This window comes from Zophobas morio, unplaced genomic scaffold (assembly GCF_036711695.1).
Source record: "Zophobas morio isolate AGI-343-1 ecotype UQ-CSIRO unplaced genomic scaffold, CSIRO_AGI_Zmor_V1 ptg000007l, whole genome shotgun sequence".
Classification (NCBI taxonomy): domain Eukaryota; kingdom Metazoa; phylum Arthropoda; class Insecta; order Coleoptera; family Tenebrionidae; genus Zophobas; species Zophobas morio.
This window is the reverse complement of record NW_026972112.1, coordinates 2,041,665-2,055,734: the sequence shown is the minus strand read 5'-3', so window position 1 is coordinate 2,055,734 and position 14,070 is coordinate 2,041,665. Positions and strand designations below refer to the sequence as shown.

The 14,070-nt window shown below is 32.7% G+C and overlaps 1 protein-coding gene across 1 annotated transcript in view; it reads left to right on the top strand.

Annotated features, from left to right (window-relative positions):
- The window catches only part of LOC135124217 (uncharacterized protein), a 240,972-nt gene that overhangs the window by 210,997 nt on the left and 15,905 nt on the right, over window positions 1-14,070 (top strand). The gene's annotated exons all lie outside the window — the stretch shown is intronic.

The following is a 14,070-nucleotide window of genomic DNA, read 5'->3' as shown; positions in this document are numbered from 1 at the left end:
CAATTTTCCATCGCTTCGCACAAAGATAACCCGACCCTGCCAACCGAGCCCAGACAAAAAGATAAAAGAAGCAGCGGAATGCGACGCAGCGGAGGTGTGAGACGAGCTGTTAACAGACATGTGGAACACGTGATTGTCAATGGATATTCTAGAGCTGGACGTAATATGATAGTCATATCCGAAACAATAGGTTGCATGTTGCACTTGATAACCGTGCCGTTAACTTTATATGCAAAATCGATCGGATTCTTTGTCGGTACAAGAAAAGAGGTTTACTCTCAAGATTCGAATTACAGATTACCACGGTGGTCGTTTTGTGAAATGGGAGATGGCTACGGTCACGGCGGCGGATCGTTTACCGGGATTATCAAAAGGGGAACGCTGAGCGTGTGACGATGTGGGTGGATTGAAAGAAAGAAAGAAAAAAATCGGGGGTGAAATCCGCGCCGTCGATCCTGACCGACAATATAGATAGGTAGACGTGGGTTACGATCACCGTCTTCGTCGCATAACTGTATTCCACACACATCCACCGCCGCTTCCTCGATACCTCGTGAATTTTTAATTGTGCGCTACGCGCACCCTTACTCCCAATTTCCGGCCCCATGCCTCATCATTGGAAGTCCGTTCCGATTAGGCTTTATCGCGCGCTTCATCATAAACCTGATTCTTCTCGCGTTCCATCTCTTTCCAACATCGCCGCAATGCAACAAGGAATGGAATTGTTCGCTGTAAGCAGACGACAAGTTGACGGGCGTTTTGTTGAGATTGCGGATTTTGCAACGGCAAAGGTCAACGTACACCACACAAGATCCCACTTCAATACACATCCAACGAGCAAACACTTTTAATCGACGCGTTGCCTCCGCCCCTCGCCATACGAGGCGCATTGAGAAACTATACACCTCGTCCACCGCAAAACTAACCCCTTCCTAAAACTCGATGACGTCACTTTTGAAATTACAGCGCGCTCGCCACGCGTGACACTCGCCGACTCCGAGCCGCCCCCGTGCGCCCCGCAAAAAAGCGATAATTGGGTTTGGAGAGCGAGCGTACGAAGCGGCGGATCGCCGGGGGCAGGGCGGCTAATTTGAGTCGACTTTCCTGTGTCGCCGAAATTCGAGAAAAAATTTATATGGGCGGCAGGTGTCGGATGGGTCACAAAGGGAAGAATGCCGTGCCATCTGCCGCCGCCGCGGGGGGACGAATTGACAGAAAGCGAAGATGTTTACAAAGCAAACGGAGCCGGGGCTTAGGAGACGCAATTAATGCTGCGAAAGGACGCACCTGTGTGGAGAAAGGGGCACTTTGGCGGAAAAACGGCACGCCCAGAGGTGCAGGCTCGTGCCGGGGGAGTTTTAATTCGATCGGAAGCGAAAGGAGAGGGGCGTTTTTGCTTTGAAGGAAGGCAGTGTTATGTGAGATCGCTTGTTTGCTGGATATATGAGGCTGGCGGTTGAAGCGGTGGAGTGTTTGGGAGCGGGAGGCGGTCGGGAGTGGAGTATTCGCGGAGAGGTTAACGGGGCAGAGTGTAGAAGAGAGGTTAGTTCGTGTGTATGCTTAACTGATTGTTGACAAATTTTGGCAATGACGTCAACTTTAAATTTTCCAATAGTCAAAGTAACGTACCACTTGTGGTTTATGTATCCGTGTTGAGTTTTTACCCTAGGTATCCACATTTTTGGAAAAAGAAACAAAATTGTGTCAGATCATTTTACAATCTAACTTTGAAATTGCAAAATCGAAAGCTTCAAGGTTATTGGACGCATGGTAAATCGTTAATCAAAATTTATGCGTTCATGCATTTTTCGGTATTTCAGTTTTGGAATTTTTCAGTTTTTTGATTCTTCAATTTTCCGATGTTTCAGTTTTGCGATTTTTCAACTTTTTGATTCTTCAGTTTCTCTTTTCTCCAATTTTTCGGTTCTTCAACTGTTTGATTCTTCAGTTGTTTGATTCTTCAATCAATTGTTTGATTCTTCTTCATTCCTAAAATTTAGATTTCTCGATTTCTCAGTCAATTGACTCTTCGATTTCTCGATTTTTCGACTTTTTCATTTATCGAAATTTTGATATGCCCATTTCTAGATTTTTCGATTTTTCAATTTTTCGATTTTACAACTTTTTTCAATTTATCAGGTTTTTAATTCTTCAGTTGCTTGATTTTTATAAAATTTTGTATTTTTTTTAAATTTTAGATTTTTCAGTTTTGAATTTTTCGATTTTTTTATGTTTCGATTTCTAGAATTTTGAATTTTTCGATTCTTAAATTATCCGATATTTTTGTAATATTTATGTTCTTCGTTTTCTAAATTTTAGATTTCTCGATTTTTCAGTTTTTCAGTTCTTCAGTTTTTGAATTTTTCAGTTTTTTGATTCTTCAATTTCTCAATTATCCGATGTTTGAGTTTTGCGATTTTTTAATTTTTTAATTTTTCAAATTTTGGCGTGCCTAAAATATCGATTTTTCAATTTATCGATTCCTCAATTAATCGACTTTTCGATTTATCGATTTTTTGACTTTTTCATTCATCGACTTTTGATTTACCCAATTCTCGATTTCTCGGTTTTTCAATTTTTTTCGATTTATCAGGTTTTTGATTCTTCGGTTGCGTAATTTTTATATTTTGTATTATTTTTAAAATTTTTGATTTCTCAATTTTAGATTTTTTGATGTTTCTTCGATTTACAGATTTTTGAACTTTTCGATTCTTCAATTTTTCATTTCTTCAATTTTTCCATTCTTCAGTTTTGCGATTCTTCAATTTTTCGAGTTTCCAGTTTTTGGTGTTCCTAAAATTTAGATTTTTCAATTTCTCGATTTCTCAATTAATCCAATCCACTTTTCGACTTTTCGATTCTTCAGTTTTTTCATTTCGCATCTTTTTTCGATTCCGATCATGTTTTTGATTCTTCAGTTATGTGGTTTTTATATTTTATATTATGTATTAGTTTTTAAATTTTAGATTTTTCAATTTTTGAATTTTTCGATTTTTTGATGTTTCGATTTGTAGATTTTTCAATCTTTACATTCTTAAATTATTCGATATTTTAATCTTTTGTTTCCTAAAATTTCAGATTTCCCGATTTTTCAGTTTTTCAATCCTTCAATTTCTCGATTTTTTAAATTTTCGATTTCTCAAATGTTTAATTTCTCGATTTTCCGATTTCTCCATTTTTTTGATACTTCATTTTTTCGATTTTTGTATTTTCTCTTTTTTCAAATTTTCAGTTCCTGGCGTTTCTAAGCTTTGGATTTGTCGATTTTTTGAATTCTCGACTTCTCGATTAATAGATTTTTTCAATTTTTTGATTTTTTTCATTTCTCGATTTCTTGACTTTTCGATGTCTCGATTTTTCAGGTTTTTGATAGATTTTTTTTTGATTTTTTAAATGTATCATTGTTCGATTTTTTGACTTTCCGATTTCTTGAATTTTCAACTTGTCGATGTTTCAGGTTTGGGATTTTTCAATTTTGAGCTTTTTCAGTTTTCGATTTCTTTTTTACATATTTCAGTTTTGGGATATTTTTGTTTTTTGTTTCTTCAATTTTCCAGTTTCTCGATTTCCAATTTTTCGATTACTCAATTTTGCGATATTTCTGTTTTGGGATTTAGTCAATTTCTCAGTTTTTCAAAATTTCGATGTCTCAAATTTTTTATTTTTCGATTTCTCGATTTTCAGATATTTCAACTTTCCATTTTTTGATCCTTCAATTTTTCCATTTTTTCAGATTTTCAATTTTTGGCATTTTAAAGTTTTTGACTTGTCGTTTTTTCGAATTCTCCACTTCTCAACTTCTCCATTAATCAATTTTTTGATTTTTTAACTTTTTATAACATTTTATATTATTAGTTTTTCCAATTTAGAATTTTACGATTTTTCAATCTTTCGATTCTTAGATTCGATATTTTAACCTTTTGTTTGTTAAAATTTCAGATTTTTCGATTTTTTAGTTTTTCAACTCTTGAATTTTTAGATCTATCAGATTTTTAAATTTTCGATTTCCCGATTTTTTAAATTCTCGAATTTCCAAATTTTTGGATTTTAAATTTTTGACATTTCGACAGTTTCTGATTTTGGATTATTCAGTCTTTCAAGGTTTTTCTGTTTTTCGATATTTTAATCTTTTGATTTTTTTTTATATTTTAGATTCCTCACTTTCTGGACAATTCAATTCTTTAATTTCTCAATTCTCCAGTTTTTCAGTTTTGGGATTTTTCAATATTTGGATTTTTTAAATTTTTCTATCTGAAATTTGATTTTTCAGTTTTTAGTTCCTTAATTTTTTTATTTTCAAAATTTTCATTTTTCCGGTTTATCAATTTTTCGATATTCCAGTTGTGTGATTTTTCAATATTTCGATTTTTTAAATTTTATTTTTTCCATTTAAGTTTTTTTATATAACAATTTTTCGATTTTTCAACTTTCGATTTCTTCATTTTCCGAGATTTCAGTTATTGGATTTTTCAGTTTTTTGATTCTTAAATTTTGGATTTTTTAATATCTCGATTTTCAATTTTACGATATTTCAGTTTTGGTATTTTTCAATTCTTCAATTTCTCTGTTCGATTTTTTGACTCTTCGACGTTTCAATTTTTTGATGTTTCAGATATGGGATTTTTTAGTTTTTCGATTGTCCAATTCTTCGATTACTCAATTTTTCACTTTCCCGATTCTCATTTTTTGGATTACTCAGTTCTTCAGTATTTCAGTTCTGGGTTTTTCAATTTTTCGATTTCTCAAATTATTTATTTTTCGATTTTAAAATTTTTCCATTTTTCAGATTTTCAATTTTTGGCAATTCAAACTTTTCGATGATCAATTTTCCATTTTTGAATTATATTTCATTTTTCCATTTCTCGATTTTTGGACCTTTCGGTTTCGGGTTTTGAATTTTTCAGTTTTTGAATACTCCAATTTGTCCATTTTTCCACTTTTCGATTTTTTCATATTTTGGATTTTTCGATGCTTCCTTTTTCAAATTTTCGATTTTCCAATTTGTCGATGCAATATTTTAATTTTTCGACACATTTTAAATTTTAGACTTTCCGATTTTCGATTTTTCCTTTCTTCGATTTTTCAATTTTTTAATTTTTCGATATTTTAATCTTTCAATTTTTTAAATTTTAGATTTCTAGAATTTTGTGTTTCAATGCTTCAATTTTTTGAATTTCCATTTTTGCAAGTTTTCGATTTATCAGGTTTTTGGTTTTTCAATTGTCTGCTGTTCTGCATTTTCGATTTTTCGGCTTTTCGATTTCTCGATTTCTAAATTTTTCAATGCTTCAGTTTTGGGATTTTTCAATTTTTCACTTTCCGGTTTATCAATTTTTCGATATTTCAGTTGTGTTATTTTTCACTATTTCGATTTTTTAAATTTTTTTGGATTTTGAATTTTTCGATAAGTATAGATTTCTCGATTTTTCATTTCTTCAGTTTCAATTTTCCGTTTCTCAAAATTTTCGGTTTTCTTATTTTTTCGATTTCTCAATTGCTCAATTTTTCAATGTTGTTCAGTTTTGGGAATCTTCAGTTTTTCGGTTTATTTTTATATTTTTCGGTTTCCCAAGTTCTCGATTTATCGAGATTTTAATGTTTCGATTTTTCGATTGTTCAGTTTTCCGATTTTTCATTTTTCAATTTTCAGTTTTCGATGTTTCAATCTTTTAATTTCAATTCTCGAGAATTCAGTTCAAGGATTTTTCAATGTCGATTTTTCGTTTTTTTGATTTTTCAGTTTTTGTGTTATTCAGTTTTTCGATTTGTCAGTACATATTTCAATTTTGGGAATCTTTTTTCAGTTTTTTCCATTTTTCTGATTCGATTTCTCGATATTTCGAAAAATTGAAAAAACAAAAAATTATAAAATTGGATCATTGAAAAATTGACAAATGGTAAAAATAAAGAAAATAAAAAACCCAAACAAAAGAATTACAAATCGAAAATTTAAAGAATCAAAAAATTGAAAACTGGAGAAATTTTAAATCGAAAAATTGCAAAATCTTTTTACGTTACAGAAGTTATCAGAAAACAAAAATAACAAAACAATTTTTTTTATTTTCGACCAACTTTTGTGTTCGTCTCACAGAAAAGCTCGAAAGGTAACCACACACTAATTGTCGATCGCCTGACCCTCGTCTAGACCGAGTGACCCCGCGTCTGTTTTTTTAAAGTCAATCGAGCGTCACAGTCGGGTCAACTAATTCACCAAAATACGGCAGCGTGATTAGGGCTTTATTGATCATGCAACTTCGTGCTCTATCACTAATTCAGCGCTGAAAACTAGACAACTTTTCAGTTATAAAAATTCTAAAGCTTTCAGAGACCGTAATTACAGCAGGAAAAAATTGGTCTAAAGAGTTTACACAGTACTTCCCTCGCTGTCGGAAACTTGACGACTGCATGCCTATTGTGTGTGTGAGTAAAGTAAATTTACGCTTTCATTTATTTTCTTGAATCACCCTGTATATGCAAATCCAAAAAATATGAATGGAGTGATAGATCACAAGTACAGACTGATCATATTTTGTACATTTTAGATATGATTTATTCGGCAAATTTTCGAGCTGACGTCATCAAGTTTTTGGAGGGGATAAGCAAATATATTTTGACTAAACATTTATTATGCTCTTTATAACCTGAAAACATCTGCAAGATGTCAGAGCATTCCGTTTTGTAGTTCCTGATTAAATCAATAAAATATATTTACGCATTCATTAATTTTTTTGAGTCACTCTGTATATGCAAATCCAAAAAATATGAATGGAGTGATAAATGACAAGTACAGCCTCATCATATTTTGTACATTTTAGATATGATTTATTCGGCAAACTTTCGAGCTGACGTCATCAAGTTTTTGGAAGGGATAAGCAAATATATTTTGACTAAACATTTATTATGCTCTTTATGACCTTAAAACATCTGCAAGATTTCAGAGCATTCGGTTTTGTAGTTCCTGATTAAATCAATAAAATATATTTACGCATTCATTAATTTTTTTGAGTCACCCTGTATATGCAAATCCAAAAAATATGAATGGAGTGATAGATCACAAGTACAGACTCATCATATTTTGTACAATTTAGATATGATTTATTCCACAAACTTTTGAGCTGACGTCATCAAGTTTTTGGAGGGGATAAGCAAATATTTTTTGACTAAAGATTTATGATGCTCTTTATAGCCTTAAAACATCTGCAACATTTCAAAGCATTCTGGTTAGCAGATTAAAAATTAAATTTCAAAATGTTGTTTTATAATTTTGATTTTTTTTTCCAAAAATCTGGACGTTTCGGGTGAAAAGTCGATTCAGAGTTGTAAACTACATGTGTAGGACTATGTTATTTTATACAATTGAAAACCCATTTACTATGTACAATTTTGAAGTGACGTCATCGCATTAGTGGTGGGGATGATTAGACAAATTTTGGTTAGCGTTTTACCATCTACATGATATTCTTAATATAAGTACAAAATTTCACAATAATCGGTCGAGTACTTTCGGAGATTATCTGTCTAATAAAAATCCGGGACAACAGACGGACAGACGGACAGACGGACGGACAGACGGACAGACGGACGGACAGACGGACAGACGGACGGACAGACGGACAGACGGACAGACAGACGGAAATGGGAGACCTATTTCTTCGTCTTCTAGGGGTCATGAAAGATCGAGAAAACGTAAAAGTAGAGAGTCGGCCGACGGACTCGATTACAATACTTCCTTTGCTTACGCTCGGGAAGTAAAAACGGTCTGACTTCACTGCGGTTTTTCCCCTTATAACAATATTTTCGATTAAAAATGAATAAATAACATTCGACTGTGAGAGTTTCTTCAACGAAACGTGTATTCAAAGTAAACATCGTGTGTTGCCACCGGCCGTTTCCTGTGCACATCCAGCAAACCTCGTTTGAATAATATCTTGGGTGTATTTGCGCGAAATTTTATTCTGTTTTGGTTACGTAGTATCGTACCAGAAAGGTTGGTTGGCGGATCGAGTGACCAGTGACCACACGTTGCTAACAGCGCCCTCTATAACCTCACTTTGAGGTTAGGTTATTAACTGGGAGCAAGCTGGGAGCGACGTTCCTCCATTCAAGCCGATAGCACGAAATCGCCGCTTTATAAAAACAAAGCGTAATTACTATAAACGATAGCTTTAATCGTCGTCCTTTCTTCGATTTATTCTCGTCAGTGTTGATATTTTTAGCGTAAACAACGATAAATGCAAATTTATTAATAACCGGCATTTTTTCCTCCTTATCGACTTTACTCGGCAATTTGTAATTAAAATCACACGAACCGGCACCCGATTACAATTACGTCCCCCGTTTCGTCCAAGGAAAACTCCGCCGAGCGCGCGGTTTCCAACCGCGCCGACGAATCCCAACAAAAACAAAAACCAAAGCACAGATGCGACCACTCTCGCTAAAATTATATTCTGAAAAGTTTTACGGCGTGTCATTGTTGCTCGTAGCACTCATTGTGGCTAGCAATAAAATTTTATGGCCACCTACATTTCTTCTTTCATCTATTTTTTATCGCGCCGCCCGCTCCCTCCCCAATTAAACCCTCATGAATATCCCGCGACTCGCCGAACGAAATAAATTTAATCATTCCCGACTCGCAAGTAGGACGCGCAACAGGTGTTCCGTCGCACCGGAAGCGCGCGACCCGCAATTTTCGATTGGACTTGGGCGCGGTCGGCGCGCTGCCGCTTTTCGCAAAAATCGCCCGGAAGCCGGCGCCGGCTTCCGCTCCGGCACGCACCTGCCGGACCCATTAGTACGCAGAGGCGCGAGATCGCCGGAATCGCGGCGGCGCGTCCGTTGACTCGGGTCCGCAAGGCCGCCGTTATTGCTTTATAATTGAGTTAATAACTCATTAGCGGCGGCCTGCTATGCAGCCGGGGGGCGGGGGGCGCGCTAATTGCGCGAGGTGTACACCAAGACGCTCATTGCGGGCCTATTCTATCCGTCGAAAATGGAAAATTCCGCGCGTTCGGACACACGGGTTCTTAGGGGCGTCCAAAGGGAAGACGTAACCCGCCCCTGCCATAAACCGCGGCTTTTTACTGCCGCCCGGCGCGGTTCTTGCAGGTGAGAGGCCGGCTCGGCTGTAACCCGTCTAATTTGTGCTACTATGTTGTGAATAATGGCGCTTTACAAAATCGGATATTATATCGGTCTGTGGAGGATAACGAGCGCGAAGGCGCGCTTTCGACAATTAAAGACGAAGCCGGGCTTAATTCGGGTCGTTGCGCGACCGTAAAAATCGACGTGACGGACAAAAGGCGAGGAAAGGAGCACGCAGGAAAGTCGGTTTGAGTGGCAGAGGTGGGTTTTTTGGGGAGCGAAGCGAGCTGCGGCGTCTACTGGGTAGCCTCGATTTCACAACGTGTTGGTAGTTTAATAATCGTGACCTTTGAGCTTTAGGTTAATTAGGTTTCGGTTAACGGAGGGAGTTTTTTAATCAAGTCTATCGGGCGACTGTTGCTTTCATGTTTTCTCGACGTTTCATGACCCCTAGTGTACGAAAAAATAGGTTTCTTGTTTCCGTTTGTCTGTCCACCGTCTGTGTCGATTTTTAGGAATATCATGTAGACGGTAACCCAAATTTGTCTGATTATCCCCACCAACAATGGAATGACATCACCTCCAAATTTTACAATAGTAGTAATAGTAGTTTACAATTTTTCGATTTCTCAATTTTTCGATTTTTCAGTTTTGGAATTTTTCAATTCTTCAATATCTCGATTATTTGGTTTTCTTATTTCTCGATTTCTCGACTTTTCGACGTTTCGATGTCTTAATTTTTCGATTTTTCCGGTTTTTGATTTTTCAAAATTACCATTGTCCGATTTTTTGACTCTACGACTTTTCAATTTCTCAAGTTTTCAATTTTTTGATGTTTCAGATATGGGATTTTTTAGATTTTCGATGTTTAAACTTTTGATTTCTCATTTTTTCCATATTTCAGTTTCTCGATTTTCAATTTTTCAATGTTTCGGTTTTGGGATTTCTAAGCTCTTCAATTTCTCGGTTTAAATTTTCGATTTCTCGAATGTTTTATTTTTCGATTTGTCGTTTTTCCGATATTTCAATTTTACATTTTCTCTATTTTTTTGGTTCTCCAATTTTTCGATTTTTATATTTACTCTTTTCAAATCTTCAATTTCTGACGTTTCCTTTCGATTTGTCCATTTTTCGAATACTCCACTTCTGGATGAATAGATTTTTGATTTTTCAACTTTTCGATGTTTCAATTTCTCAATTTTTCAATTTTTCGATTTCTCAATTTTCGATTTTTCGGCCTTTCGATTTTTGAACTTTCGATTTATCATTTTTTCCATATTTCAATTTTGGGCCATTTTCAGATTTTTGATTTTTCAATTTTTCAGTTTTTGGATTTTCAATTTTTGGATATTTCAGTTTTAGGATTTAGTCAATTTTTTCTCGGTTTTCAGATTTTTCAGCTCTTTTCATTTTTTGATTCTTCAATTTTTCGATTTTTAAATTTTTCCTTTTTTGCAGATTTTCAATTTTTGGCATTTCAAAATTTTCGATTTGTCGAATTCTTGACCTGTCGATTAATCAATTTTCAACTATGTATTCAATTTCTCGATTTTTAGATTTTATGATTTTCTCATTTCTCGATTTCTCGACCTTTCAGTTTCGATTTTTCAGTTTTTCAATCCTACAATTTTTCGATTTGTCGATTTTTCGAATTCTCGACTTTATGAATATTTACTTTGACTTGCAATGTCACTTTTAATTATATCATTCCATTAATATATTTTTTTTGTTTTTCAACTTTTCCATTCTCAATTTTTGGATTTTATAATTTTCCCATTTCTCAGTTTTTCGACGTTTCGGTTGCGATGTTTCGGTTTTCAATTCTTCAATTATTCGATTTTTTCTATTTTTTCACTTTTTAAGTTTTCCTTTTTTGGAGTTTGCGATATTTTGACTTTTTACATTTTGGATTTTTTCGACTCTTCCAATTTTCGATTTCGTAATTTTTTGATGCTTCAGTTTTGAGAGTTTCCAATTTTTTGACTCTTCGATTTTTGGTTCCTTCATTTTTCGATTCTTGGTTTTAGATTTTAGATTTTCCAGTTTTCAATTTACGATTTCTCGGTTTTTCAATTTCTCGATTTATCGAGATTTCGATATTTCAATTGTTTCAATTTATCGATTTTTAACATTTAAAATTTTTGAATGTTAAAGTTTTCGTTTGGGTTATTTCGATTTCTCAATACTTTCATGTTTCGATTTCTCGATGTTCCAATTTTTCAATTATTCAATTTTTCTATTTCTGGGTTTTTCCATTTTTAGATTTTAGGATTTTCCAATTTTTCGATGTTGTGTCTTTCAAATTTTCGAGTTTTCAAATTCAAATTTTGTAAATTTCATTTTTTTCGAATTCTTTTTTATTTTTGACTTTTTCGATTTTTTAGTTTTTCTATTTTACAATTTTTTGACTCAACATTTGCGTTTTTCTGATTTCTTGATTCGTCAACAATTTAATTTTGGAAGTTTTTAAATTGCTGGATTTTTCAATTTTCGATATTCTTAGATTTCAGATTTTTTGATGTTTCCCTTGTTCGATTTTTCGACTTTTTGGATTTCGAGTTTTTCAATTTTTTTCGATATTATAATTTTTCGATATAATACTTTGGATTTTTTAAACTTTTCGATTTCTCGTTTTTCCGATATTTCAGTTTTATGATCTCTCTATTTTTTGATTGTCCAATGTTTCGATTTTTATATTTTTCTTTTTTTTCAAATCTTCAATTTCTGGCGTTTCTAAGCTATCGGTTTGTCCATTTTTCGAATACATACTCGACTTATCGATTAATAGATTTTTTGATTTTTCAATTTTTCCATATTTCAATTTTGGGCTATTTTCAGTTTTTTTTTGTTTTTTCAATTCCTCGGTTTTTCAATTTTTCAGTTTTTGGATTTTCAATTTTTGGATATTTCAGTTTTAGGATTTAGTAAATTTCTCGGTTTTCAGATATTTCAGCTCTTTCCATTTTTGGATTCTTAAATTTTTCGATTTTTAAATTTTTCCTTTTTTGCAGATTTTCAATTTTTGGCATTTCGATTAATCAATTTTAAACTACATATGTATTCAATTTCTCGATTTTTGAATTTTATGATTTTCCCACTTCTGAATTTCTCGACCTTTCGGTTTCGATTTTTCAGTTTTTCAATTTTTTTGATTAATAGTGAATCAACGAAGACGACGCTTTTGACTTTTAAATTTTTTGACTTGAAATCTTCCATTTTTTGACTTTTCGATTTCTCAATTTTAGGATTTTTCAACTTTTCGATTCTTCAGTTTTTCAATATTTTAATTTGTCAATACTTATTTTAAATTTTAGACTCTTCATATTTTAAAAGTTTCTCAAGTTGTTGGTTTTAGATTTTTCAGTTTTCAATGTAAAATTTCTCGATTTTGCAATTGATGATTTCGATGTTTCGATTGTTCAATTTCCCGATTTTTCAATTTATTGATTTTTTATGTATTAAATTTTTCAAGTTTTAAATTTTCTTTTGGGCTATTTCGACTTCTCGATTTCTCAATCCTTTATGATTCGATTTTTCGATGTTTCAAATTTTCAATTATTACATGTTCGATTTATTCTATTTTTCCGATTTTTCGAATTCTGGACTTCTCGATTAATAATTTTTTTTTGAATTTTCAACTTTTGCATTGTCAATTTTTGGATTTTATGATTTTTCCATTTCTCAGTTTTTCGACTTTTCGGTTTCGATTTTTCAGTTTTCAATTCTGCAATTTTAGGATTTTTTCTACTTTTTGACTTTTTAAGTTTTCCTTTTTGTTTTTGAAGTTTTCGATATTTTGATTTTTTGAATTTTGGACTTTTCGACTCTTTGATTTTTCGATTTCTCAATTTTTTGATGTTTCAGTTTTGGGTTTTTCCAGTTTTTCGACTCTTCGATTTTTTGGTTTCTTCATTTTTCGATTCTTCAGTTTTTCAATATTTAAATTTTTCGATACATATTTTAAATTTTAGGCTTTTCGATTTCTCGATTTTTCCGTTCTTCCATTTTTTATTTTTTCGATTTTTTTAATTTTTCGACTCTTGGTTTTAGATTTTCCAGTTTTCAATTTACGATTTCCCGGTTTTTCAATTTCTCGATGTTTCAATTTTTGTATTTCTGGGTTTTTCGATTTTTAGACTTCAGGATTTTTCAATTTTTCGATGTTCTGTTTTTTCAGTTTTTTTCAAATTAAAATTTTTGAAATTTCAGTTTTTTCTAATCATCTTTTTTTATTTTTGACTTTTTTGATTTTTTAGTATTTCTATTTTACGATTTTTTGACTCAACATTTCCGTTTTTCATTTTTAAAATTTTTTGACTTTTCGATTTCCCGAAATTTTTCGATTTCTTGATCCCTCAACAATTTAATTTTGGAAGTTTTTAAATTGCTGGATTTTTCAATTTTTCGATTTTCTTAAATGTCAGATTTTTTGATGTTTCGATTGTTCGATTTTTCGACTTTTTGGTTTTATATTTTTTAGTTTTCGATTTTAAAAATTTTTGATTTTTCGAGTGTTCAATTTTTCGAATGGGCTATTTCGATTTCCCCATGTTTCCATTTTTCAATTATTCCATATTTCGAGGTCTCGGTTTTTCGATTTTTCGGCTTCTCGATTTATAGATTTTAGGATTTTCCAATTTTTTGATGTTTCATTTGTTCAATTTTTAGATTCTTCAGTTTTCTGATTTTTCAGTTTCGGTTTTTTAAATTTTAGGTTTTTCGATTTCTTGTTTTTTTGACTTTTCAATCTTCCTATTTTACGACTTTTTGATGTTTCGATTTGTCCATTTTTTAATTTTTAAATGTTTTTCGAATTTCCGATTTCACGGTTTTTGCATTTTAAGACTTTTCAACTTTTCGATTTTCGATTTCTCGTTTTTTTAGTCTTCGATATTTCTTAATTTTTTAGCGTTTCAATTTAAAATTGTTCGATTTTAGATGTTTCAGTTTTTCAACTTTTTTAATTTTTCGAGTTCTAATTTTTTTTTT